Genomic DNA, 15,485 nt, shown 5'->3' with positions numbered 1-15,485 from the left:
AGAAAGTGGTGGTGCTGGCCGCCACAGTGGATGAGATGATCGAAGGATGAGTCCCGGTCCACGAAGCATCCAGGCCTGAGGGTGCCAGGAGCTGACGGCCGAGGTCCGTGGACGCACCGTACGGCAGGGGCAGGGGGGCGGTGTCTCCACGTGTGGGTCTTGGGTCGGTCGGGTCTCGGGTCTGTCCGGTCTTGGGTCGTCGTGTCTTGTGGTCCGGGTGGGGGTGAGCGGCAAGGTCGGTTCAGGTCGGGCGGGCTGGGGCATGGCCGGGCGGCGCGCACCAGGCACTCACGGCCGACGTCCACGGCAGGCGCAGAACACCGAAGCTCCGGGACCAGGATGGCGATGAAGGGACCCCAGCACCCCACACCAAATGTTACGTGGCGGCCAGCCGAAGAATGAGGCTAGTGAACGATGGATAAGAGATGATTTTAATGGCCGCTGGCCTAGCGCGAGCGCGCCGTCCCGCGTCACTGCCAGCTTCGTCGTCTTCGTCACAATATTAAGAAACTCTATGGCGCGGCCCACGGCGCGGGCATCTACAGCAAGCACGTTGGTCTATTAGTTTACCCGTGCTAGTCCGCGCATAGATATTACCGCACAGGCATCACGTGGGGGAACAACTGTCCCCTTTTTACTTTTTTATTTATTTACAAATACTGCTATCCCATGAATTGGGACATTGCAGGAGTGGTACAGAGGATGGAACAAATAGATAAAACATATAGATATAGATTTTTATGTCTATGCTTCAAGGTTATTGCCGGATGCGCCCTCCTGAGTTTCATTTCTTCCATTCACCTTCAAATGTATTTGTGATGCGTGCAACCTAACCTTAATAGTATTCACCAACCAGCCCCACCCTTGTCCATAGCGACGGATGTGATCAGGGTATTTGCTGTCCCGAAATGGGCGAATTGGAGAAGGGGGGGGGGGGAGGCCTTTGCCTAGCAGTGGACATAATCTGGCTGCTGCTCGTGATGATTACAACGGCCATGACGATTACATCAAACAAAGTACGCCAGTGCCGCCCTGAAGAACGATACTTTTTCTGCTATCCATGGTTAACAAGCAGATTCACGCTATATGCTCTATGCGTAATAAACTTGATCTCACCTCTATTAACGGTGAAACGAATGAAGAACCGGGAATCTAGTTGGGAACGGGCTCGTAATTGCGGGTGAGGTACAGAGACCTCGCTGGCGGCTTTGCGCGTGTTAACGCGTCTAGTTAAGCCTACACGTGTGCTGCACCCCAGGTAGCACGCACGGTCTTCAAAACGTTTATTTTAGAGATAAAACGGATAAAAGAGATTTTCGACTAAAATAAGCGCTGTCAAGACGTCTTTTATCTTCAGATTCGATCTGTCTAAGCTTAAAAGAGGATTTCAGAAGACGTGTCCTGTCTCTGCCCTCTCAAAGGCGTCTTAAAGGCGATTTAAGCATTGGCGGGAGAGGCATCTTATTTTGGCGGGCTTTTTGGCGTCGGTATGGATACGAGGCAGAAGGCTGGTTCTATTTCTGCCTTATTTAAGACATCTTATAGACGACAGAAGTTTTGGCGGAGAAGCATCCAATTTTGGCAGGCTTTTTGGGTATGTGGTGCGCGGGGTTGAAGACAGGTTCTATCACTGCCCTCTTTAAGACAGATAACAGACGACAGAGGTTTCTTCAGAAAGGCGCATATAATTCTGGCGGTCTGTTTCGGCTCGGCGTTTTTCCCAGTGGGCTGTTGCCTGTCTCGACGCTGGTAGGCGGCGGCCCCGCCATCTTTGCGGCCTCCACGATGCACGCTTGAAACTGAGCGCGCGCTTTTCAGAATTCCTGCACCAAGCCTGATTCAGCTTGATTTATTATGATGTACAGGGTCATCATCGTGGTGCTACCTTTGGGGGCGCCTGTGTTCACACATAAACCTTGCCGCAACTCTGCCAGTTTCAGCAGCGGATCCCTCGTCGCTGGTTCGGCTTCTCCCCAAGGCGGCCATTGTTTGTGCCCATTCGTGCGCTCACCCTGTTCTTCGCGCCACCGATGCGTTGTTAAGATCGGCGAACACGGAACTGGAAGGCATTCCTAGCGGACATGAGTCACCATGCAACAAAGATACGGCGAGGACTGGCGGCGGCGGCGGCAGCAGCGGCGGAAGCAGCGACGGAAGCAGCGGCGACGGTGGCAGCGGCGGAAGCAGAGATGACGGCGACGGCGGCAGCGGCGGAAGCAGAGGCGACGGCGCCGGCGTCAAGTTACCGAGTCTGCCCTCGGGTCGCCGGACGGCGTGATGCTACGAGGGTCAAGCTGTTGCTGTTAATTGAAAGACGGCTGCAACCTCGACATAAGTCCCGCGTTTCGCACATCAGCCGGGGAAGTACAAGGCCGTTTATTCAGCTGCTTGGAAACGACGTGCAATTCCTTTCCCACGGAGGCACCGAACTGGCCGCAGTGGTGAAATTGACACGACAGTGTTCGATGACGGTCTTTTCCCCTTTCCATCGACCGAGCTGTGACAGAGCGCCAGCAACGCCCCCTGCCGTGGGTGGTAATACCAGTGTGCGCCCACAACTGCCCACCTGATTGGGCATCGTTCTCCGAACTTTATTGCCCAGACAGGGATCTGGGGGATACGAAGGGTATTTACAGGAATGTTGCTTTGTTACTGAGACACTACTATCTCGACTGTAAATATGTACAAATAAACCTACTGTACAGTTTCCTCCATAACTAGGTTATACATCGTCCTCCGGAGCCGGGACATGCGGGGCTGAACGAGTCAGGCAAAAAGGGTCCCTCCGTCTCCAACAGCGTGAGTACCCTGTGGACTTCCCATCGTCGCCCGGTACTTGTCCTGCGACGGTATTCGCGCGAACCTTCGCGTGTCTGTATCCCTATCCGCATCGCTGCCTGTATGCTATAGCAAGGTTACACCGGTGGTTCCTTTGTCCTTCGTGCGGTTTTCTCGCTGCAAGGAGGATATCGTGTATTTTTCCCTTCGCGCCACCGCTACACGGTGGTATCCAACGCATTCTCGGTCGCTGTTCGACTTCCCCGCCGTGCAGCGACCATCGAGGACGCGCACCTGTTCGCACCATCCCTGTGTAGTGGTTCCTCAGCTATCTTCCCCTGCTCGCGTGGCGTTTCCACCGTTCCAGTCCGCGTGCCTCTGAGTGTATAACATTTACCAGTGCTGCCCACCGACCTCAGGGAACTGTGGCTACCTCTATGTACGCCTCGATCGTCGCTCACATCCTCTTCCCTGGAGCTGTTGGAGCTGCAGCTGCAGCGTCTCACTGGACTTAGCCTCTGCGCTCTGCTGCTATTTGGGCGAAGCTGGTGGTGGTGACTCGAGTGGTGGAACGTGGTTCCTGGATTGGCCGCAGCGACTCTCTAATGTTTCCGAGGGCTGCTGTCGCTGCAGCAGATGAGGTCACCAGCCAACTGCAGCAGACATTACTGGGTGTGGTGCGTGGCCCCGGAGGCACCTCTTCAACATCTGAGTCAAAACCATATCGACGCATTTCCTTGCGCGCGTTTACAGCCTATCGGTCGATAACTTTGCGGCTTGTAGATGCTATTGCGGGTTGAAAGAACAACGGTGCGCTAAGCAGTCTGTGCAAGGAGGCGGGAAAGTTCACGATATGTTGCCTCGTTATTTATCATAAATTGGTTTAGGCTGTTACGCCATAGGCGGTGCGCGTCAGGGCCATTTTTATTTTTTCTTGAGCCACCCACCATATAACGAATGTGACGCGACATAAGAAGCGCGGTCCTGCATGTGCTTGTCACCGCGACTAAGTAAAGTAGCACATCTCAGGAGGTTCCGAATGGGTTCTTAGCTGCTTGTGTCGTAATGCTGCTTTTTTTGTTTTTCTGATGCTCTATTCGTCTGCATCAGACGCTGGTGATACGATTTATTTCAGGTATGCTCTTTTTTCTCCACTACCCCATTTAGTGCAACCAGCTGAGGTGCTGCTTCTGCCGTTTGTGTTGGATAAGATCTTTTATTCATCATAATAAAGATCGTTGTTTTCATATTAGTTCTCTTCATTTACGTGGAATAGCAGCAGTCGACGCCGTCATCAAGCTTATAGCATACAGCAGGGGTGTCGCGCAGTGCGCATGCTTGATGTTGCCCCGCCGCAGTGGCTCAGTGGTTAAGGCGCTCGGCTGCTGACCCGAAAGACGCGGGTTCGATCCCGGCCGCGGCGGTCGAATTTCGATGGAGGCGAAATTCTAGAGGCCCGTGTACTGTGCGATGTCAATGCACGTTAAAGAACCCCAGGTGGTCGAAATTTCCGGAGCCCTTCACTACGGCGTCTCTCATAGCCTGAGTCGTTTTGGGACGTTAAACCCCAATAAACCAAACCAAACCATGCTTGATGTGGACCCACAGGGCTCTATCTCCTCTTTTGCTGAACGAAATTCGCGGGAACAAAATGGGGGCAGCAAATTGAACTGCAAACATCTTCCAAATTACCTGCATTCGTGTAGAAAAGGTCTTCCTGTCGCTCATTTCTATACTTTCTTCGGGACGTTTAGAAGAGGTATTCTGTAGACCACTTTAAGTTTTTTGACTAAGCCTAGAAGACGGATTCAGAAACCTCTTTTGATTCGGACATAAGACGAGCTAAATGACTTATTTAAGACATTAACCAGCTGAAAACGAATTTTCCATGCACTTTTATAGTCGTTTCTTTCGTTTTGAATAGTTGCTTTGAAGACGTCTTAAATCTCAGCTCGTGCTACTTGGGACCGGGTGTGGGTTCCTGGTATCCTACCCGATAAGGCACCAGGTAAATTGGCAAATTGGTTTTTGAGGAAAGGAAATGGAGCAGTATCTGTCTCACATATCTCGGCGGACACCTGAACCGCGCCTTAAGGGAAGGGAGGAAGGTGGGAGTGAAAGAAGAGAGAAAGAGGTGCCGTAGTGGAGGTCTCCGGAATAATTTCGACCACCTAGGGATCTTTAACGTGCACTGACATCGCACAGCACACGGGCTTCTTTTGCGTTCCGCCTCCATCGAAACGCGGCCGCCGCGGGCGGGACCAGCTATGAAATTTCCTCTAGCTAAAGGATTTCCGCTCAACTTGTATACTCAATGGTTTAATTCACTTCATTTCACATGCAACACTTTTACTCGACACGTGATTTTTACTCGAGCCAATGTTCGAGCATAAACCAACTGGAATGGAATCGACAAATCGAACTTTGGCTGTCAGACGCCGCTCTGTTGTTTAACTCAGTTGGAAAAGCGAGTACTTTAATAAGGTGTCGGTCGTAGCTTCAACCCCAGAACAAGAACTAATAATCCTCCCTCGTCTACGCAGTTTACGTTCGGAAAACCGAGCTGATTTTTTAAGCGAAAAGCTTCACTAGGCTCGTCAACACCGCGCTTCGCGTGAGTCACACTACAGTGACGTCATGCGGTGCGCAGGTGGCCGCTGCTGCCGCAGCCGTCGTCGCCGCCGCGCGCTGGCTCTGTCGTCTGACCGCTCCTCCTCGCCACCGTTTTACCCTTCGCCGCTACCGCGCAGTCGCCGCCGCCGTCCCAAGAGGAGAAGGTTCTTTCGCAAGGCGTTGCGAGAACGCGTGAGCGGCGGCGGCGGCCATAGAAGAGGCAGCCATCCTCGCCACCGTTTGACCTTTCGCCGCAGCCGTGCGCAGCGCACATTTGAAATGAGGGGTATACAGGGTGTTTCACGTAACTTGAACCAGGGATTTAAAAAAAGCGGTAAACCGCAGCCCGCTGAAACCAACGATACATTGTTCGCGATCATGTGGCGCTCCTCAGAATATTTTTATTACGCTTAATTAGTTAATTAACGAAGATTAATTATGCAAATTTCCAAATGTTCATTTTAGTGCCAAGAGTGTTACGTTAGGTTGTAGATCAGGTTTAGAATCAACCGATCTAGTTTATTCTAGCATGGTATCTCCTACGGGGTCCTTTTTTCCGGCATCTAAAGAAAGCCCGCGAAATGTGAAAAAATACCACGTGACTGCGCTCGTGCGCTACCATATCGCAGCGCTCCCAACGGCGTTTCGATCAAACGGAGCGTGCTCGCTGATCGTGGCGAAGTGAACGGCCGCCGCTCTTATCAGCGGCTGACAGCGCTGATAAGAGCATATTGCGTGCATGTTGCGTGCAGGGCATTGCATGTTGCGTGGCGAACACTAGTTTAATGTTCAAACTAAAGTTACTTTAATGTTGTTTTCGAAATGTTATTTGAGTGTTAGAATCATAACTTTAAAACAATAAGAATTCTTATGTTATTCTAACGTTCCTATTACAGGTCGCCACGATGGTTCGGGGTTATGGTGCTCGGCTCCTGACCCGAAATATGTGGGCTCGATCCCGTCCGCGGCTGACGCATTTCGATTAAGGCGAAATGCTAGAGGCCCGTGTACTGTGCGATGTCAGTGCACTCTAAAGAACCCCAGGTGGTCGAAATTTCCGGAGCCCTTCACTACGGTATCCCTCATAGTCTCAGTCGCTTTGGGGCGTTAAACTCCCATAAACCCACAAAACAATTGAAGCTGAAAAGATATATAGATTAAGACGCATCTGTGTTAGCACATCATCCATATTCCTATGTGCCACCGCAGTGGCTCAGTGGTTATGGCACTCGGCTGTGGACCCGATAGACGCAGGTTTGATCCCGTTAGCGGCGGTCGAATTTCGATACAGGCGAAATTCTAGAGGGCCGTGTACTCTGCGACGTCAGCGCACGTTAAATAACCCCAGGGGGTCGAAATTTTCGGAGTCCTTCACTACGGTGTCCCTCACAGACTGAATAGCTTTCGGATTTAAACCCCATAAACCATAATCTTTGCATGTAACCCATCCACCAATATCACTAATGGCGCCCTTCAGAAATGGCTACGTAAGCTTGAGGTCATGCTATTCGTTATAAGGTGAGTGTGTGAGTCGCATGTATTATTCGTGGTTTTTATCGTGCGTGTCGACCTCGCCGTCCCATGCTCCTTGTAAAGTGTTGATTTCCAGGAATTTGTGGCGTACCACAGTTGGCGGATCTAGTCTTGCAGGGTTACTTTGGCCATTTTAGCAAAGTTTCACACATGTTGTTTAAAAGTTCAATCAAACTTAGGAAAATGTTATTCCAATGCTTAGCTACGTTTTACAAACGTGTATCAACGTTTGACCAAAAACAAAAAGGTAACATTACAGCAAAACTTCTGAGTAACTTGTTGGATGCAAAGCACGTATCCTACAGAAGCTTTTTCGTGTTGGGGAAACAGTCGCAAGTCCGATGCCGCGAGAGCCGGGCTGCAGTGCGAACGAGACCAAACAAATGCCCCAATTCCTCTAGGTGGCGAAAGTGCACCGGCGGCGAAAGAAAAAAGGATTAGACCGGGATGTAATGTGCTCCTCAGAAGACGTACAGCCTTGGTGAAAAGTCTTTAAAAGCCACATAGTCTGGCTTTCAGCTACAGTGAAGCCCTTATGCCCCCCCCCCCCTCTCAAGCTCTTTATCTCTGCCAGGGTGAGGAGAAGCCTCGTCTTCACTTTTCAAGTCACTTTGATCTTCAGAGGAGCTGTAAGTGCTCCACTATACGGTTCAAAAGCAGTTTATGTGGCCTCAAGACTCTTTACCGAGGTTGTACATTCTAGGCTTTCATTTCATTTAACGCGGAACGTGTTTCAGTTTCATTGCTGTACATAGAATGAAAAAAAGTTACAGCCTAAAAGGCAAAGCCCAAATGAACGCCCCTCCTAGATTATTTTCATTTTGTTTCTCAGTTCCTTGCTTAGCGACATTTGTTCACGTCGCAAAGTTGAAGGTTGGCAAGCAAGCGCGTTGGACGCTCCAGAGGAGTGACGCAAGGGGCCGATGCCAGCGTGCCGTATCCCGGGCGCGCCGAGGCTGACAGCCCTTATCTGGAGGCCTCGGGAAAGAAAACGAAGAACAGCCCGGCGCGTAAATAGGCGACTTGAGTCGCAATTTTCTCAGCGGCTATCTCAAAGCTCGTGTACTCGTTACGGTGATCTCAAGAAATAGGCTGACACTAGAGAATGACTTCGTTCGTTTTTACCGGATGGAAGTGAACAGCCTAACGCCAGTGAGTGGAATGTTAACTGATTCCATTCAGTCAATCACCGCTTCCCAAAATGTTAAGCTCGCATGTTAAGCTCACCGAGCCATGAAACACAGCTGTCACGACAGTAGTCTCCCAAATTTCACCTGCGCTGCGACTAGGAACAAGAACAGAGAAGGAAGACAAGGACAAGCGCTACTAACAACTGAAAGTTTATTTGAAAAAACACAGATTATAAGCACACAACTGACAGTAGTCTCGTGTTTCACGGCCTTTAGACGCTACTACCATCCGTGCAATATGTCGGACTACTGAATGATCTCTATTCCTCGATAGCTTCATAGCATTCGCTTAGTAATGGGATTTCTGACTCGTTGTTAACTGCTTAAGGTGTTTTTTTTTTTTCGGGGCACATCGGAGTCACTGATAACTTCCGCTTCGCGCTATGGGATAAAGACGAAAGAGCTTGAAGAAAGTGAATGCGATGGCTAACATGGGAATGTCCTGGCCCGCCTATCACAGAATCTGCCAAGTTGGCTAAACATAAATAAAAAGTCGAGCGAAGGAAAGTGCATATTCCCACCTTTATATTTAACGAAGGTTAGAATTGCCCGCTATGTAGCACAGTAGCTGAAGCGTTCTGTTGCCGAGCTCGGGGTTGCGGGTTATGAGAACAAAAACGCACGTGCACTGGGTGACATAACTGCCAGATAAAGAGCGGATGGTAGCTGAAATTCATCCCAAGCCCTCCACTATTATATCCTCATGTCCAATGCACAACTTCGGGGCATAAAACCCTATCTACAGCACGCAATGCGATTGCCGTAACCAGTCGCAGCTAGCTTTAGCGTCCGACACACTCCCTTATACTCCTGTCGATCATCATTAACGGAAATTTATATTTTATATCAATACATTATTTTAATGCGATAGCATTTAGGTTGTTGACTTGCAAAAACCACCAGGCTTCTCCGTAACAAAATTTCCTGATTGGTCGAGAGGGTCATGACGTCATCAACACCGCCAAATTTGAGTCTGAGGACTCGAATGTTCGAGTACTCTCCATTGGATTACCATATGAGATTATACTAACCCTCCCAACTCTTCCACATTAATCCACCCACTAATCCCATTAATCCACCTTTCTTCGCCCCCTAGTCCCCACTAATACAACTCAAACCAGCCACCAATCCCCATTGACCTACCTTAATACACCTCTAGTCCCCACTAATTCATCTAGACCATGTTCTGGGTTAGACCTACTTCCAAAATTTGGGGCTCCTTTAGAATATTTTGGGGGTGGGCTAACTGCCAAATGCTATCGCATTTTCTTCTTTAACAATGTTGTTAAGAAGGCCCCCCAAGTCTTTTCACCCATTTTTACCTGCATAGATGTGGTGGTGCATACATTGGAGCTAAGGTAATCAAATGATAAAATACAATGTATGGCTTCTAAACACACTACGCATGTTTATTGCGTCAACATAACCAAGAAATGTGCTGCTGTGCATTTTAACGCTGCAAACCTCAAAACTATTTTATCCGCGCAGTCTGTTTTATTTACAAGCAGTCTACACGCTACGCTATTAGATAATTGCGTTACGTGAATACAGAACGACATGACGGATGGCGATGGCATGATTTCATGGCAGCGGGCCTAACGCGAGTATGATCCGCGATCCGCTCCCGTGATCTACCTCCGCGAGGCGCCACTGCGCGTGCGCAGAACTCCCTGAGGGTGGCCAGATGGCGCCACGTGCCCTTCAGCTGCGTGCGCAACTGCCGCGTCGGGATCAATCAGCGCGTACGGAGTGGTGCCCCGAAGAAGCGGATCACGGTAGCGGATGACGCTATGCTATAACTCTCTAATATCTCGTTACGGTGGACCGCCTCCTTAACAGCGCAGGGGAGAGTTATGCCCGAACGAAACACGGAGCTTGGACATTCCTTACCAGTTATAGCTCCGGGGCCCATGGAAGCCAATTATTTTTGTAGAATTCAATGTTTTAAAAGAAATCGGTGTGGTGTCCATTATGTAAAGCAGCATACTTAAGTTTTTAAAAGGAGCTCAATTTACGTATATGTGTATTGTTACTGCAAACGATTTTTTCAATAATATACGGCATCCTTCAAGGTGAACGGCGAAACCACATCTTTTAATTTCAAGATATAAGAAAAAGGCATGCGGTAGATATATGCTACCGATGGGACAGTGACTTGGACACAAACGAGGGCCGCTCACTGTCACGCTGCGCTAACCATGGTAAGCGACAGGATCATGATTAAAACATCTATGGGCATTGCACATCTGAGACAAGTATCCTAAGCATGATGAAAAACAGTGCAAAGAAACAGCTCAAGAAAGAGACGGCACAAGCATGTGTCGTCTCTATTCTGTGCTGCTTCTACAAACTGTTTTCCGTTTACGATTCATTAACTAGTCCACTCCGGACTGTTATCACAAAAATACCTGCACGAAAACGCCCTCGTCTACGCAACGGTTGCCGTTGCCACTGAGGGAGCTGTCGTGTTAACCAGGCTGCTAAATCAAGCTAGAATAGCTCACAAAGATTAAATATCACACACAGCTACAGAAAACCGCAGCTGAAAGCCACCGCCGCTAGCACTGACCATCACGGAGATCAGGACTGCCTTTGCCGCGTGGGGGAGTGCTAGTCTGTGAAAAAGTAGGGTGCCTCGATGCACGCGGCCCCGCTATAGCCCCGCTTAGGGTGAAGTCACCATTTGAACCTCTCGGCGCCGCCTAAACCTGTTTTCGCGCGCTCCCTCCGCCATTGTGTTGCCCGCGTCGACCTCGCCGCTCTGCTGTCGTGCCGGCGTCACTGCTGCGTGCCTGAGTTAGCGCGGCTTTCTTCGCCGCGCAATGCCTGGATGTGTTCCTCAGTGTTCCGACCATGCGAAAAATGGTTGGAGGATGTTCCATTTTCCAAGAGACCCGAAAAGAAGGCTTCTGTGGCTGGTCCGGGTCAAGCGTGACAAATGGCAACCGACGAACTCCTCATGTGTCTGTAGTGTAAGTGCCGCATGTTGGTTCAGTGCTGTTTTTGTTAAGATTTACCGCTTTTGCGTTTAGTCAACTAAGTGTAGTACAGCATTTGTATTGGTCAGATTTCATTTCCGCACTATTCGTCTTGCTCGGCGTAAAAAAAAAGGCACGCTTCAGTGCCGACCGGCCATTGGCTGTCGCTTGCCTGTTTGCATCCGAGATTGCATGACACAATATTTTCGCTCGTGAATGTGTACCAAACGTTAAAAATAATTGCCTTTACGAGGCGCTCATCAGCGAACCGCGGCCGGCACGAATCAAGGCACAAAGCACGAGAACAAGCAAGGGCCCATAAGCTGTGGCAATGAACCAATACGGATTAATTTACTAACGATTTTTTGAGTTTTTGACAGGTATGCTGCGTTGGGTAGCCTGCGCTGCCTGTTATCCCGATGCTTCGTCCAACGACGTCGCATTAGGTCAGTAAATGAGATTAACAGAATAAGTTATGTGCAGACTGAGGTCGCCACTTCGTTCTTTGATCGCATATCTTGAAGAGATAGACAAGCCCTCTGTGAAGACTTGCATGGCTCACAAAGAGCGAATAAGAAAAATGTTGACTGCTGCGTATGCCAGAGTGAGGCTTCGAATTCATCTTCGCCAAATTTTGAGCCCACATTCTAGTGGCCACGGAAGCAAAACTTGTGCTGGAGTCAGCCTTGCATAACCAAGCCGGAATGTGAAGTTCCGCGAAAGTTTTGCTTCGAAGCCTGAATTCTGCATCTACGAGGTCTGTTAGAAAAGTATCCGACCTTATTTTTTTTTTTGCGAACACCTGATGGATATGAAACAAGAGCGCCTGCATCAGCCGACCTTGAACCTTCGTGTGCATGCAATTTATTCCCGCCTGCCGATAGCGTCAGTCGCTGGGACGCAGCGTTTGAGTGAGGTAGTGCGCAGTGCTCTCGTCGGTTTTTTATTGCAAGGAAAATGGCGGAGCGACTGGAGCAGCGCTACTGCATCAAATTTTGCCAGAAACTGGGCGACAGCCAAGTGCACCATTCGGAATATTCAGACAGCTTTCGGTGACAATGCTATGAGCAGCACACAGATTAAGCATCGGTACAATTGGTTTAAAGACGGCCGCACATCGGTGGAGAGCGAGTCACGCTCCGGTCGGCCATCAACATGCCGAAATGACCAGGTCATTGCCGAAGTGAATGCCGTGGTGATGCGGGACCATCGTGTGACTATCCGATAAATTGCGGAAGAGGTGGGGATCACCACTTTTTCTGCACATTCCATTATCACCTAGAATTCGGCCACGAAGAGAATTGCGGCGAAATTCGTGCCAAAGCTGCTCACGGTGGAGCAAAAGCAGCTTCGTGTTGAAGTCTCACATGAAATGCTGGATTCCACAAACAGTGACCCCGACTTCATGAACACCGTAATCACTGGTGACGAGTCTTGGGTGTACGGGTACGACCCGGAAACCAAATCCCAGTCGTCACAGTGGAAGCATTCCACGTCACGAAGACCAAGAAAGGCCTGCCAAGTGCGCAGCAACGTCAAAGTGATGCTGACTGCTTTCTTTGACTCCCGCTGTGTGGTACACCACGAGTACGCACCACAGATTTAAACAATGGCCATAAAGTACTACAGGGGTGTCCTCCGTCACCTACGCGATGCTGTGCGGCGCAAGAGTCCGAATTTGAGGTCAACGGGAAATTGGCGCATCCATCATTAAATGCTCCTGCACCACTCCTCGCCCTTGATTCAGACTTTTTTGGCGAAAAACCAGAATCCTGTAGTTCAACAGGCTCCTTACTCTCCTGATATGGCCCCCTACGACTTCTGGCTGTTTCCCAAAATCAAGAGGCCATTGAAAGGAGCGCGATTTCAGACAAGAGAGGACATTATTGCTGCAATGACAGCTGAGCTAAACTCCATTCCGAAAGAGGCCTTTTCGGAATGCTTCCAACAATGGCAGCACCGCTGTGAGAAGTGTGTGGAGTTCCAAGTAGACTAAATAGAGGGTGATTGGGTTTCCAACGCTCCAGTTATGCCTTTTTTTTTCTTCGGCCAAAGGTCGGATAGCTTTCTAACAGACTTCGTATGTATATATGCAATCACAACTGTTTTTTCAATTACAGACATATATTTAAGATAGATGTCTACTTTGAAAAAGTGCAATAATGCTCACGTTCCCATAAACAGAAATGTTGGTAACTTTATTGTGTGTTTTCATAACCACTGAATAAATAATTTCATGTTTGCTTGGGTAGCAGTTTATGTTCATCTAGGTATACCCAGACGAACAGGCGAGTGCTTTTTATTACCGTTGCTGATAATCTTTGTTTCTTCAAAACGTGCGTAACCAAGACGCTGTGTCATTGGCCGCGTCTGCTCAGTTTTCTTACCCATCCATTGCACTCACTTGTATTGGGACATTCATAGCTAAACATTTTTAAAATAATGCCAAACAAGCTTGGACATAAATCACCCGATGTGTTTCAGCAATTCTAACAAACTTGGTAGTTTGAAATTAACTACAAAAGAAGTGAACATAATTAAATGCTTTCAATTGAGGAAGGTGTGATCTAAAATAAATTTTCAAGCTCCCCCCTCACGCAGTGGATTGTGGCATTTTTCAAGCGTTTTGTTCGCCCGGAGATTAAACATGCATATGAAGGACAACACCAACGGGCCGGTAAGTAAACGTTTTCATGAATATGTTTTTCCGCTGCTTCTCTAGGAGGATGGTCGCCTGACGCGAGTAAGCTAGCTGACGACGCAAATGTATGTTGGGGTGGAGTGCTGTTTCGACGAACCAACGGGGCCAATGCATAAGAGGTCGGTTTTGAACTATATCAATAGATTCTAGAGAAGCTTCACTGACATAATTGACGCATATCTTGCATACCCGCTTTCCTTGTAACCGTCCACGCCTTGACGTTGGCTGCTTGTCCCGTTTTTAAAAGCAGAAGGCTCTCCAACAAAATTTAGTATTCTATTCTCATGTAATACAAAAGCGCACCGCAATACTCCTTATTTTTTTATTTTAAGCGCCTGCAGCAAGCGAGAAGCGAGCAGCCCTCCCCCCTCAAGAACGAAACCTGCATGCCGCGGGCGCGAGAATGGCGGCCGCCATAGCAGACGACGCAGCTGTCCTCACCCTAAGCGCGGGCGCGCCCATCGAGACACCCTATGAAAAAGAGGCAGTGCCCTACTCTTTGAAGCTAGGTCAGGTGCCTTAGAACGCGCAGCTACAAAAAAAAAGTTAACGAAGAAGATGACCCATGTGCTGTGTGTGGTAGACCAGCAGAAACAATTGAACACCTCATACTCAAATTTGATGGTATCTATCCGGATGTCAATGCGGGCACAGTCACTCTTCCTGAGGGCCTAGGTTTTAGAGATAACAATGGTCATGTAAATAAATCTGCGGTGGAAGTTAGCAAAAAGCGATTGGAAGATTGGTGGCTCAAAAGCAGAATGGTGACGTAAGGTTAGAAGTGTAGAAAACCGTATTGAAAGAAAATGGCTAATTTTAATGACAATTTACAACACAGTTAAACAAAAAATAAAGAAAAAAGTCGAGCATGGTGGCAATAGACGATATGCGAAATTGCTTGGTGGTCTGGCAACACCGTGCCCACAACTTCCGGTTTCCATCTTGGCTCGGGCGAGCTAGTCGAGCTGGTGCATCGTTTGCTATGCGTACATTTTTGATATCGGTATAGCTGTCATGAATCTTGCGTGTGAAATTTCAACAGGCAAGCTTCAGCTGCTGCGTTGTTTTCACTGTTGATCTTTTACCAAATGTAGGTGCTTTCAGTAAGCGCCAACTTCCTCCTACCGCGTCCTGACCTTCGCTTGAAGTCTGGTGTTGATGATAGCCAGAATCGGCACTGGGAAGTGTGTTGGCAAGTCAAACTCTGCGCCACTGTCATTTTAATTCGCGCATTAAAGCACCGGTTCAAGCATCACGCATTATCACGGCTATTTTATTCCCAGGTGGACGTGATTTCATCTGGTGGGGTAGCGAGCAGTTATTTTGCGCTAAGTGCACAGATGTCTTGACAAACTTCTGTGACAGTGTGAACTTTCGTTCGCGCCGACGCCAGGAGCTTCGTGCATTGCAGTATATTCACACAGGACCCTCGACCAGCTGCGTAATGTGATTCCTTTAGTGCAATGTACAATGCACATCCGGGGTTTTCAACGTCTCCGTTTCAGAGCCCGACGCCGGCTGGTTTTCGCCGCAATTCGTTGAAACCGCGTCTTGCTTAAGACGCAGTTCAATCGAGTATTGCGATGCTGTCAGTCGATATTAACAAGCGCAAAGTGGGCCCATATAATTCAAAATATTGTAAGCAAAGACGCAGTTTTTTTTTTTTTCAGATAAGCACCGCGGCGGCTTGAT

Source organism: Amblyomma mixtum, chromosome 3 (genome assembly GCF_055824585.1).
Source record: "Amblyomma mixtum isolate Tamu chromosome 3, ASM5582458v1, whole genome shotgun sequence".
NCBI lineage: Eukaryota > Metazoa > Arthropoda > Arachnida > Ixodida > Ixodidae > Amblyomma > Amblyomma mixtum.
Note: the sequence above shows the minus strand (reverse complement) of the source record.